Genomic DNA, 14,870 nt, shown 5'->3' on the forward strand with positions numbered 1-14,870 from the left:
AAACACATCTCTGACTCACAGACCATTAGCACTGGATGCCTTTCTCCTCTGCTCTTCTCCCTGTACACTAACAGTTGCACCTCTAGTCACCAGTCCGTCAAGCTTCTGAAGTTTGCGGACGACACCTCCCTCATCGGACTCATCTCTGATGGTGACGAGTCCGCCTACAGGTGGGAGGTTGACCACATGGTGACCTGGTGCAACCAAAACAACCTTGAGCTCAACGCTCTAAAGACATTGGAGCTGGTTGTGGACATCAGGAAGAACTCAGCCTCACCTGCACCTGCCCCCATCACCCTCTGCGACTCCACAATTGACACTGTGGAGTCTTTCCTCTTCCTGGGAACTATCATCTCCCAGGACCTCAAGTGGGAGCTGAACATCAGGGCCCTCATCAAGAAAGCACAACAGAGGATGTACTTCCTTCGGCAGCTGAAGAAATTCAACCTGCCAAAGTCAATGATGGTGCACTTCTACACAGCCATCATCGAGTCCATCCTCACTTCCTCCATCAATATCTGGTACGCTGCTACTACTGCCAAGGACAGGGCAGACTGCAGCGTGTCATCCGGTCTGCAGAGAAGGTGATTGGCTGCAATCTGCCGCCGCTCCAGGACCCTGAAGCGTGCTGGAAAGATTGTGGCTGATCTCTCCCACCCTGGCCACAATCTCTTTGAATCACTCCCCTCTGGCAGAAGGCTGAGGTCCATCAGGACAAAAACCCTCACGCCACAAGAACAGTTTCTTCCCATTCGCCACTTGCCTTATCAACAAGGCCCGGTACCCCCTGACACTCTCCACACTCCACCTCTGACTCTACATTCCACTGTACTACTCTGCTCTCTTTTATTTTATACTTACTTTTAATTGATACTGCGTGGACATATTTATATTTATATTTATATTGCTTATATTTTAACTCTTCTTTCATATATTTAGAGATTTTGTGACACGCACCTACAACACCAAAACAAATTCCTTGTATGCGTAAAAAACTTACTTGGCAATAAAGCTTTTTCTGATTCTGATTCTGATTCTAACCCGCTACCAACCAAAGTATATTTGGAATGCATTTTAGAGAAACTGGGAGACCTTGAAAATAGTAGCTGGCAAAACAATATACAAATTGTTGGAATTCTTGAGCATGAAGAAGGTCAAGATATGGTGAAATTCCTAGATGAGCTTTCCCGAGTCTACTCGACATAACAGGCCATACGCTGGAAATCGAGCGAGCTCACAGAGTTCCGGCTCACAGATAGGCTGAGGGAGACAGGCCCCGATCAATTCTGGCTGATATCATTCGATAAAGATCACGTGTTGCGCAAGGCGAGGAGCAAAGGAAAGCTTTCTTGGAAGAGTCACAACATTTTCTTTTTTCTGAACTTTGCAAACTCGATAAGAGAGAAACGTGATCGATTCAAAGAATGCAAGAAACTCTAACATCAACGGAGGATCGCTTTTGCACTGATGATTCCGGAAAAACTGAGAAAAGATACTAAGAATGGTCACAAAATATTGACATGGCCGCAGCAAGCATTTTCTTTCATAGAGACAAAGGGGTGAGTAAACCATTTGAGGATTTTCATGTGGCCCCCAAGTGAATTGACTCGCTGAGCTTACACTCGACTGTCTGAGGAAGCTGGGCGCCATTTTGTTTCTTTTTGTGTTGGTTCCACCTAGCGGCTGGAGTTTGTTTTGTGTTGTAACACTCCTTCAAGAAACTCTTGCATCGACGGAGGATCGCTTTTGCATTGATGTTTCCGGCCAAATTGAGAATAGATACTAAGGATGGCCGCAAAATATTGACATGCCCACAACAAGTGATGTGTTTCATAAAATCAATGGAGAGAGAAATTCATGGTGTGTTTCTCACATCCTCCAAGCCTTTTTTGTTTCTTTTTGTGCTAGTTCTGCCTAGCGGCTGGAATTTGTTTTGTGGAATAACACTCATGTTAAAATGGGTGTGTTGTCTCTGTCCACGTGGAATGTTAATGGGTTGGGACATCCTATAAAAAGATGTAAGGTTATTTCTTTTCTTAAACATAAGAAATATGATATTGTATTTCTTCATGAAATGCATCTTTCTCTGTAGGAAGCTGAACATTTTGGGAAGATATGTGGTGGGCATGTATTCATTAGTGCTGGCTTAAGTAAGAGCAGGGCAGTCATTACATTGATAAGTAAACATCTACAATTCAAATGTCTCAAACTGATTAAAGATACATTTGGGAGAGTCATTATTGTTTTAGCAGAAATTCAAGGGCAAAGGTTGATCAGAGCTTTTTTATGAAGGGATGTTGCAATCCGCTGGCACCCCTCATGATATATAATATTGGGAGGAGACTTTAATCTATTGATGGATTCAGTCCTTGATCATAGTGAAGCAAAAGTGTGTAAGCCCCCTAGAGCAACATTGATGCTTCTCAGGATGTGTAAAAATCATGGTCTTACAGATATTTGGAGATTATACATTTTTTAATCAATCCATAAGATTTTATTCTAGAATAGATTTGTTCTTGATGCATAATTTCATCTATTTTTGATGGCTCAACTGGAAACATCTTCAAGATCAGATCATACCCTGGTGAGTTTAGAGGTGTTGCCACATACGGAGAACAAGAAATCATATAGTTGGAGCTTTAATACATCCCTTTTGCAAAATCCTGAATTCCAATAAATGCTAAAGGCTGAAATCAGTGTCTATACGGAGACCAACTGGTCCTCAGTATCCTCTGGGGGCGTGGCTTGGGAGGCACTTAAAGTGGTTCTTAGGGGTCTGATCATACAGTATGCCGCATTCATCAAAAAATCGAAAGCACGAGAACTCGTGGAGTTGGAAGGGAATATTAAAAGTGCTGAGGCAGAACTGAAGTGCCGAACATCGTCTGATGGCCTGTAGTATTGTACAGGATTATCTGTGAACAAAGCACATCAAATGAACAGAACACCACATTCCACAGATGAGAGAGATCCCCCACAGAGCCATTAGAGAGCCATAAAAACAAATCCATCACACCCAAATTTCTGAAGGTGACCATCTCTCCCATACCTGTTTAACTTCAGACCAGGGTTTGTAATGACAGTGCTGACCAATAACGAAGACCCTTCTTTATTCCACAAACTCAACACTCTGCAAGACCAAATGGCCAGGTAACACCTCTTGACCTTAATGCATAAATACACGTGTGCATATCAAGAATGGAGATCGTGAAGACAGTCACACGGCCCAAAATCAACATAGACCGGAGACAGTGACATTCTCCTTGCTCCCCCGGGACACCTCCTCTCCACAGCTGCACATTCAGAGACATTCTCTCTTAGCTCAGCAGAGACTGCATGGATTCCCTTCTAATTTGTTTAATAGACAACGGCCTCGAAAGTGCTACCAACAAGCTAAATTAATCACCAGTAGTTGCCTTAGATATATTGTATGTATCATGTATGTTTTATATAACCTGTGGAGTTCTTTATGTGATTTAAACCTTTATAGCAGCTTTATTCTTATGAACTTCTATCTCAATTATAAGTATATGTTATTTGGTATCTTTTTGATGGATGAATGATTTTTAGTAGTTTGATGCAATGTAGACTTGTGCAGGATGCACCATAGATACACTATGTAAGTTGATTCTTAAAGTGCATACTAAAACTCTTAAAAGTTTGGGCGCACGCGATCATGTGGATATTATGCAAATTACATGCAAGAACAGGAGAACAGGGCGTAGGACCCACCCAAGCCCACATCTGATTGGGAGAAACACTCGCGGGGATGGACCAGATCGACATGGTTAAAACAAATGACAATCATTCCAAGTTGGCTTTTGCTTTTGCTTTTGCTCTCGTTTACTTTTTTTTTCGACCACCAAGAGCTCACTCCAAGATTCATAAACTCTTCCATCTGAGCCTTCGTTAAACCTAGCCGAAGAATAACTCCTCAAAGTCCCTGCTTCCAGCAGTTCATTGAGACGTGGAGAAAACTTTCTTGTGCAGCCACGCGTAACCCAGCAACAAGCATACGAGGCTCCACCCTGCAAAGCCAACCATCCATTCACTGCATAGTGGTTTCCCTGAGGACTCAACATCGACTGATTGCCAGCCAATCAGAGCCACCTAGATTCCCTCCAGCAAACTCACAGGAGCAACCAAACGCATGTACAACAGTCTCCTAACTCTTGCTGAACTGGTGCAAATCTTATTAAGCAAACGAACAAAGGTTGAATTGCTAGTGTGATGATTCTCTCAGGTTGCGGTCTAAGAAATAATGTCTAATGCTAGACATTTGGGACTCCATTCATCCTCCGTTAATATCTCAATTTTTCCTGCCACTGTATGAATGTATGTGTGTGTGTTCTCGTTAGATTAGTTTATGTGTATTAGAGTAGTTCAATAAAGTCTTGTTTAATTTTACATACAAGTGTCTTGTGCTGTGTGCTTATAAGTTACTGCCTTAAACTGTCGATATTGTTACCTTGCTCATAATCAGTAATCATGACTTTATGATATTATTACCGTTGGCCATGGGATAATATTCTGTCCAGAGCCATTGATATTAATAATGCTTTTAAAGAATTCTATCTTGATCACTATAGTTCCACGTCTTAGTCTACTGATAAAGATATTAGAAACTTTGTGGAACCATTAGATCTTCCTAAACTGACGACTGAGAAAAACAATTCTTCAGATTCTGAGATAACCTTGGAGGAGATTGATGAGGGAATTAAGGCCCTGCCTACAGGAAAAGCTCCCAGGCTAGATGGACTTGCCGCTGAGTTTTTTTAGATGTTATGCTACAGAACTGGCTCCACTTTTGCTAGAAGTTTATTCAGAATCATTAAAAAATGGAACGCTTCCCCCAACCATGACACAAGCCTGCATCAGTCTGATTCTTAAAAAGGACAAAGATCCAAGAGTTACTATTACTATTCCCTGATACAACTAGACTTTCAAATATTGTAAAAAAATTTGGCTTACTGATTAATTAAAGGTATGACATCAACTATACATATAGATCAGGTGGGATTTATTCAGGATTGTTGGTCTTCTGATAATATTAGGCGTTTCATCAATATAATGTGGTCAGTGGTGAATTATCAGATTGTCGCTGCCATCTAACTTGATGCCGAAAAGGTTTTGAAATGGTAGAATGGGATTATCTTTTTGAGGTTTTGGAAATATATGGGTTTGGTTGTATGTTTATTGGATGGATTAAATTGCTTTATAGACACCCGGTAGTGGTGATCCATACAAATGTATTAATTTCAGATTACTTTACTCTGGATAGGGTCAACTTGCAGGGATGCCCTCGTTCCCCATTATTGTTCTGTCTTGACCTGGATTCATTAGCAGCTGCGATAAGAAAGGGGGATGATTTTCCAGGGGTGATGGCGGGAGGGATGACACATAAGCTTTTGCTTTATGCAGATTATATTTTATTATTCATTGTAATTCTAAAATAAATGAAGAGCTGTTTCTGATGAGCATTTAGTGTCAATGTCATTTTAAATTTTTTAATAAAGCTTTTAGCTGGATAAAATCTATGTAATGATCTCTTTAACTTTGGTAATTAGAAGATACTTGAATGGTAAGGTCCACACCTTTTCCAAAGGATACTGTCAACAAATCCAGTCCAATAAGCAATCACATATGGAACAGTAACAACCTCTTTTTGGAATAAAGGTCCCATTCTTCCTAGGAATAGATGAAGAGCAAATTTTTCCTTTAGGAGAATTTAAAGGGTCTCTCTCCAACAAAGTCAGAGTAACATTAGTGTGTTGGCTTTTTAAAAGCATAATAACATTGAATATACATTTTTATAACATTGAATATAAAGTAATCAAGTATAATCAATGTAAATATAGCCAATTTATTCTACAATTATTTCTGATGGTCAAGCATGTTGCTTACTGTGTATGTCTGTGTAGAGGCCTGTGTAGGAATGGAATGATCTCACATATGGTAAACTGAGTCTCCTGCTGTGACACTAGAGAAAATATATGGTGAGGCTCCTTCACAGAGGTTTCCTTTCCACTTCTTAAAAAACAACAGACTGGAGTCACAGAACAAAATGATAAATAATAGTGACATGTATGGAATGTATTAGCCACGCCTTGATAGATCATATGTATATAAGTGGGTATAAATCCAGAAGCTGCAGTTGCTCTGCAGACAACTCAGCATTTTTATCTCCGATAATAAAGTCTATCTTCTGGCATCAAAACCCCAAGACTTTGAGAGTGATTTTTCACAGAGGCAGCAGAAGCCACAACAAATTGGTGTAGTCGGCAGGATTGGAAAGGAGCAGAAGAATGGAAGACCACAGCGGGCTGTCTGGACGAGCAACACAAACAGGTGGCCACCTAAATGTAAGCATTTTGATATGCCATAGCCATGGTGTCAATGACCCAGTGGGAGATCCTCTGTTTGGAGACAGTGCTTCCTTTCCGCTGTCCACCAAAGAAGATAAAGAGCTGCTCAGAGCTTCTAAAGCTCTATGTGCGAACCAAGTAGATGCGCAATGCACGCACCGGACACAGCAACGCTAAGGCTGGGTCTGCCTCCTCATATGGCAGCACTTGTAGGTTCACCACCTGATTCCCAAATAGAGTCGTGGGAACCTCGGGAACATAGCCCGGTCGGAGTCTCGGGATAACGTGAGAGTAACCCGGACCAAACCCCAGGCACAGTTCGCTGACAGAGAACGCCTGCTGGTCCCCTACCCTCTTGATAGAGGTGAGCACCATCAGGAGAGCAGTCTTCAAGAAGAGCACCTTTAATTCAACAGACTTTAGGGGCTCAAATGGAGCTCCCCGTAGGCCCCAAAGGACCACGGAGAGGTCCCATGGGGGAACAAGGCACTGCCTGGAGGGGGTTTAACATACACCTCTCAGGAACCTGACAATCAAGTTGTGCTTCCCCAAATTCTTACCGTCTACTGCATCGTGATGTGCCGATATAGCGGCAACATACACCTTCAAGGTGGAAGGGGACAGCCGTCCCTCCAACCTCTCCTGCAGAAAGGAAAGCACAGATCCGACTGCGCATCTTTGGGGGTCTTCACGTTGGGAAGAACACCACTTAGCGTACAGACACCACTTCAGGTCATACAGGCGCCTCGTCAAGGGAGCCCTGGCCTGAGTGATCATATCTACCACTGCAGGTGGTAGGCCACTTAAGTCTTCTACTTCCCATCCAAGGGCCAGATATGGAGATTCCGAGGTCTGGTCGAGGGTGCCAGATGGTGCTGAGATTGAAGGTCCTTCCTCAGGGTAATACACCATGGCCCACCCGAGAACCAAGTCTGGGTGGGCCAATAAGGAGCCACTAGGGTGACCTGCTCCTCATCCTCCCTGACCTTGCACAACATCTGTGCAAGTAGGCTCTCTGGGGGAAACACATATTTGCGCAGCCCCAGGGGCCAGCTGTGTGCCAGCACGTCTGTTCCGAGGGGAGCCTCAGTCAGAGAATATCAGAACGGGCAGTGGGAGGATTCACAGGAAGCAAACAGATCTACCATCAAGGGCGAGGCTAGCCCAAGCACCCCTAAAACTTGGAGTAAGAAATGTTGTTATTCTAAAATTTTTGTTCGTCTTTGACAAGGTTAATGTCCAAAACATACTCCGTAGTTTGTGGTTTAAAATGTATGTGTTAAGGATGAAAATGAAAACACCCCCGCTTAGCAAATGGTGTCATCCTCTTCTCTTTTTCTACTTCTCCTCTGTACCTGCACCGCTCAGCACGACCGTCATCCAGCGCGAAACACACGCAGAGTGAGAACCCGTTATGTAGTGTTGTGAATCAACTAAGTTGCTCCAAAGCTGTGTCTCACACTACTTTCCTTTTACCTAGAGTTGTTCCGATTCCAAAACCATATCGGTGAGTACTGGAGTCAGTATCCTGAATCACCATGGTACACCTATAATAAGTGTTTATTTTCGGACTATTTTAGTCCAGCGGATCGCCGCCGCTGTGGAGTAGCACAGGACCTAGGTGACTCGTCCATAGTCATAAACGGAGAGAAGTATCGCCGGTTACAATGTTTTTCCGCAAGACGCATGCAGTTCTGTTTATTAACTGCTAGAGCATGAAACAAAAACAGCAGCGTGACAAATAAACTGCGTACCTGTGTAGTGCATACGTGTGTCTCTGTTGTTAAAGTTTATCGTTAATTTGATACTAATTTTAACAATCGGGAGTCATGTAAACATGACATCACGTCTTTTCTGGTCAGTCGTCATGGAAACATGAAGCCCTGGCGTTTGGACCAGAGTGAAAACAAACATATCACTGTATACCACCAGTATGTGTGAAAACACTCACTGTGGCTTTTTAAATGAATTGTTATTCATTCCTAGATTTATATCTGTTATTTTTCAATTGTGGCTGACTATCAAACTAGACAATAAAAGAAAGTTTAATGTTTTTCTTTTGCTGTATTTATTCATTCCTCACACACAGAGGATTTAACCTGAACCAGGCTTAACTCCTGAACTCCTAGCATTACTGTCTCTCTCTCTCTCTCTCTCTCTCTCTGTGTGCGTGTGTGTGTGTGTGTGTGTGGCCTGCCAGTGAACAATGGACATACGACTAGGGACAGTCCATAATGACCTCTGTCTTGTTTTTTGGTTTATTTGTTCTTCTGAAATGTGTTAAGCTAAAGTAACAGATAATGCAAACCAGCTATCTGTTGTTGTATCAAATGACTTATCTAGGCAATCCCCTGCTTTTATTTTTTTTATTTATTTCAAACCAACAATGGAGAATACAGCTTCTCTTGTGAAAGGAATTTGTGATTTAAAAATCACAAATTCCTAAGCCCAATAATAATAATAATAATAATAATAATAAAGACATTTAAAATAACACGCCTCTGTGTGCCTTTTGATCATATCCTTAGAATCTGTAAATGGTCTCCATAACATTTTTGTGACATGACGAACTGACCTCATCTCTCCTGCCTACAATATATTTGTGTATGATTGTCAGTGCCAAGGGAAAGAGAGGGCGATGGAGGAGAAAGGGAAAGAGATTGAAACGATCTTTATTGTTCCATTATATCCAGGATTTACAACACTATTGTTGCCTGTATCATTTTACCTCAGCAACAATCCATTTAAAATTAAAATTAAAAAGTAAAAAATAAATCTGCATCATCAATAACACATAAAACCTCATTTATACCCCAAATTCTTAAAAAACTTTCAACATTATTGATCAGCTTATAATATGAAAATTCAATTTTGATCCTTCCTTTTACCATACACTTCAACATCATTTCTACATCTGTTGAGCCAATTTCCAACTCTTTGTTTTTCCTTGTTTTCCACATTGCAAGCTTTGCTGTACCAATTAAATAATTTAACAAACACAATTTTCCTCTATCGAACACTTTGTATTTAAGTCCCCCGATAAAAACTTTATGGGAGAACTCCTCACCAAAACCCTTAAACCAAGCATCAAGCAAATTAAAAAGACCTCCAAGCCTCAAACATCTTAAGAACAAATGTTCTATGGTTTCTTCAACACTACAAAAACTACAATCCCCCCCACTGCTGGATTCAGGTGTGCTACGTGTCTGTTTGTAGCTATCGCCCTGTGGATAAGCCTCCACTGCAGATCAGCTGTCTGCTTCTCAATGGGAGGACTCTCCACCTATCCCTCACTAGGAAGTCTGGCTCCATTGTCTCTGTCCACTTTGAAAAACTCTGCCGCCTGAGTGAGTCCATGTAAATAACTTTCACTGTAACATACAGCAATGCTTTTTTTGATGCAATGTCAAGCTCTTCTAACTGTGGAGTTTTAAAAGTCAGTATAGATCCTTCAAGCTCTCCTTGTTCTTCACTGACAGCAAGAATAATTTTCAACTTTGGAAAACCTCCTTTCTGCTGTTGTACATTTCCACCAGCAACAAGGTTTCTGTAACTGCTCGGCAAAGCAGCAAAACGTTCATCTCTCAATTTTGAAGCAATTCTTATCGAGCACAAACCAGATAGTTCTTTAAAAGTGTCCACTGAACTCCATCTGCCATTATCCAGTAAATGTCCCAGTTTAGTGACTCCGTTCTTTATGAGAGTTCTCCGAATGCTGACTGATGATAAAAATCGAGTCTGAATCAACGGATTATGAAACAGTGGTTCCTCTTTAATCCAGTCTCCAATCTCATTCACGTTTCTCTCCACTTTCAAAACCTTATTCCAAGCTTGCAACATTGATTTATAAAAAGAAGAGAGATTGTCCCGTCTCAACCTGTCCATTTTCAATAAAAACAGGTGTTTGTCTAGTCCAAAACTTTCAACCGTCTGCAGGAATGCACATGCCGTCCACGCTAAATCCTCTTGATAGAGAAATTTCTGCACTGCTTGCAGCCTGAAAGCGACAATTTGACTCTTTACATCCACCAGACCTTGACCTCCTTCATGTAGCGGTAAGTAAAGCACTGCAGCCCGAGTCCAGTGTTCACCACTCCAGAAAAAATCAACAATTTTCCTCTGTATGTTACAAATCAGTTCGCTTGGTGGTTCCAGAACAATGACTTTGTGCCAAAGCATGGAAGCTGCCAGATTGTTTGCCACCAGAACTCTTCCTCTGTAGGATAATTGTGGTAATAGCCATTTCCATTTAGACAATCGAGCTACTACCTTCTCCAGCACACCCTCCCAATTCTTAATTTTAAAACTTTGCTTCCCTAAAAAAACACCTAACACTTTTATACCCTCCCTCCCCAGATCAGTCCTCCTGGAAGTTTCGGAGGTCCGGTGTCTCTCCACCGGCCAATAATGAACCCCTCGCTTTTCTCCCAGTTAACTTTAGCTGAGGAAGCCATCTCGTATTGCCTAATGCTTGTTTCCAAAGCTGTTACATCATTTTGTCCTGAAATACAAACAGTTACATCATCAGCATAAGCAGACATATACACCTTAAAAGTTTCCTTTACACCTGTAATTGAAAAACCACCCAAATCTCTCCTTAATTTACACAGCAGAGTTTCAATTACAAGACTATATAATTGCCCAGAAAGAGGACAACCCTGCCTAATCCCTCTAGTGACTGCTACTGGGGCACTTATTCCTCCACCAACCTTAATTAAAACTGATACATCAGAGTATAACAATTTAACATAAGAAATGAATTGATCACCGATCCCAAAACTCTTTAACACTTTAAAAAGATAGTCATGATCCACCCTATCAAATGCTTTTTCTTGGTCTATTGACAGGACACCCAAATTAGAATCATTTATACAACCACAATCAATCACATCTCTTAAAAAAAACAAATTGTCCATTATTGATCGGTTTGGTACACAATATGTTTGATCTTTATGAATCAACAAGTTTAAAACATTTTTAAGCCTGTTTGTATAGATTTTGAAAATATTTTATAATCTATAATCCAAAGATTGACTTTTTCCTTGCTCCAACTGTGGTAAATCTTTAAGTAAGTCTTTTGCACTATCAGGATCACATTCCTCAGAACTATACAACACAGAATAAAAGTCCATCGCCAACTTCCTCATTTCAGCTGGATTTGTTGTTATATTTCCATTTTGGCAACAAAGATAATGCATCTGTTTATATTGAACTGTCTTTTTTTCCAAATAAAAAAAAAATGAAGTTGGGGCACCCATGTCTTTGATGGAACAAATCCTTGATCTTACAAGTGCCCCTTCACTTGTTCTTGTAACAAAGTTCCAAGTTCTCTCTTTTTCTTGCTTAAAAGCTTACCATTGTCCTGTGCTCTTCCATTTTTTGTCAAGTCCTCTTCCAAACACTCAATTTCCTTTTGTAAGCTTTGTATAGTTTTTTTCACATTCAAAAACATACAAGTGGAAAAATTTTGACAAAACTCTTTAATTTGCACCTTGCCCACATCCCACCATTGACTAAGGTTTTCAAAACCGCTTTTTCTTTCTTTCCATTTCTCCCAAAACAGCTTAAAACTATCACAAAAGGATGTGTCTTTAAGGATTTTTTCATTAAAATGCCAATAATACCTAGGTCTTGAAGTTTGCTTTATATTGAAATCAAACATTATTAAATGATGATCGGAAAAACCATTCGGCAATATTGATGCACTCATTACCCTATTTTCCACCATCTTACTTAAATAAAACCTGTCCAGTCTAACCCCCCTAACCATATTTTCTATAACTTTAATCCATGTATACCGTCTCACTCCAATATTCCTTCTTTTCCACACATCTATTAAATCATATTTTCCCATTATATTAGACAATAATTTACTAGAGTGACTATGTGGCTCTTCACCATTCCTATCAACTAAAAAGTTAATAGTACAGTTCCAGTCCCCTCCTAACACTAACCAAGTGTCATCATCAAATTTTTGAAGTGCTTTATCTAATTTGTCAAATACTCTTACTCTTTCCATCCCATTATTTGGAGCATACACATTCACTAGAACAAAAACATGTTCCCCATACTGTATTTTTAGTAATAATACCCTCCCTTTTTCAATTTCTTCAGTAAATAAAATATTGACAGTCAACCCTTTTTTTAAATAAAATAGCTACTTCCGCACTATTGTTTGTCCCATGACTTAATACCAAATTCCCTTTCCACTATCTATTCCACTCAATTTCATTCTCATCATTGCTGTGAGTCTCTTGCAAAAACACAATATTAACTTTATTTATATTTAAGAACTCAGATATCACTACTAATTTATCCCCATCTCTTCCTCCATTTATATTTAAAGATCCCACTCTTAAGTTCTCCATAAAAAGGTTAGAATATAAAATGGACAGAGACAGAAAGAGAGAAAGATAACACATCATAAGAATCACCCAGTGCATTTTAGCCATTACTTTTTTTAAAAGGAGACGGCCCTTTATTTTTCCTCAATTTCGTAATCAGTTTCTTTAATCTAAACCTCTTTTGTTTGCTCAGTGCATCATAACTTACTGTACGCTGCAGTACTTTCACTGAAAAAACAAATTTTTCCACATCTGGGAAAAACTATTTCACCTCTACTGTTTTACCAAATGTTGTGTCCAAAAAATCATTGATCTCATCCAAAGAGTACATCTCTTCCATATTTTGAGACCCAATCTCAGAAATATCCGAAAGGGTATCCTCATCCCTTAGTTCTTCCTCTCTAGCCATCTCGGGACAACTCAACATCTCGTTCACCTCCATATTAACCACTTTTTTCATCTGAACATCCTCACGTTCCTTACATTCTGATCCAAGACTTTCCTTAAGTTCTACAGTCTTGTCAAAAGTCCTTTTTCCATGTTCTACACTACTACATGATGCAACAACAACACTTCCATCACTTTCTTTTATTTCATTTTGAATCGTTTGCTCTCCATTGGATTCGTTTCTTGCCTCTGAATCAACAGTAGGAATCACAACAGGGATTACATTGGGAATCGTTTGCTCTCGATTAGATTCATTGGCCTCTGAATCAGCAGCAGGATTCGGGGTGACATTATTAATGCCACTACTACCCGCCTTATTTGGACACTTAGACCTTTTATGCCCCACATCTCCACATTCACTTTAAACTGCCTGTGCTAGCATATACCATGTATGTTTTCCCTTCATGTGAAACTCTAAATGACACATCCAATTCAGGTTGTTTCAGAAACATTGCCACCTGTCTCCTAAACGACATAACATGTTTTAGAGCCGTATTTTTGCATCCGAGTGGAATCGTTTTTAGCGTACTAGCAAACTTTCCATACCATAAAAGTGCACGCTCAATTTCGTCATCAGGGATGAACGGAGGCACGTTTGAAATTATTACTTTTCGAGTTGGGTTAACCAGCGGAGAAATAGCAACAAAGAGTCCACTTACCGAAATCCCGCTGCATACTAGACGGTTAACCAAATTCTCTTCCTTTAAGAAAACCACCACAGCTTTATTCATTCTTGACGCCGAATAGATATTCTCATATCCAACTTGTTCTCCAATTGATACTAAAACTTACTCCACCGCCACACTCGATTCAACCTCACACCTGACGCCATGACGGAGTGATGGTGTCGGTGGCGCTGGTGCTTCTCCGCCCTCAGACCGAGATGCCATCCCAACTCCGTCAAACAATCCCTCCCGGCGGCGACGCGCCAAATAATATTCAAAACACTTTACTTTGTAGGTTCTCACTTTTAAATAATCCCCCTTAGTTAGAAGAAAGAAAAAAGAATAACAGTAGATGAAAGCACGTGAACACTCTCACACGCACCCAAGCACTCCCGCGAGAGAGAGAGAGATGAAGGAGAAAGGGAAAGAGAGGGAGATGGAGAAGGAGAAAGGGAAAGAGAGGGAGATGGAGATGGAGGAGAAAGGGAAAGAGAAGGAGATGGAGGAGAAAGGGAAAGAGAGGGAGATGGAGAAGGAGAAAGGGAAAGGGAAAGAGAGGGAGATGGAGATGGAGGAGAAAGGGAAAGAGAGGGAGATGGAGATGGAGAAGGAGAAAGGGAAAGAGAGGGAGATGGAGGAGAAAGGGAAAGAGAGGGAGATGGAGAAGGAGAAAGGGAAAGAGAGGGAGATGGAGGAGAAAGGGAAAGAGAGGGAGATGGAGATGGAGAAGGAGAAAGGGAAAGGGAGAGCATGCAGGAAGAACCACTTCCTTGTGCACTCGACAGTGAGGCGCGCCTTCATTGAGACCACGTCTAACTCCATACCGAGAAAAGAGATGCTCTGTACTGGGGAGAGCTTGCTTTTTTCCCAGTTGACCCGAAGCACCAAACAGCTGAGGTGCCTGAGCACCAGGTCCCTGTGCGCACACAACAGGTCCCACGAGTGAGCTAGTATCAACAAGTCGTCGAGATAGTGGAGGATGCGAATGCCACTACCCATAACAGGGCATGGGCTGCCTCTGCGACCTTCGCGAAGGCATGAGGTGAAAG

This window comes from Xyrauchen texanus, chromosome 16 (genome assembly GCF_025860055.1).
Source record: "Xyrauchen texanus isolate HMW12.3.18 chromosome 16, RBS_HiC_50CHRs, whole genome shotgun sequence".
NCBI lineage: Eukaryota > Metazoa > Chordata > Actinopteri > Cypriniformes > Catostomidae > Xyrauchen > Xyrauchen texanus.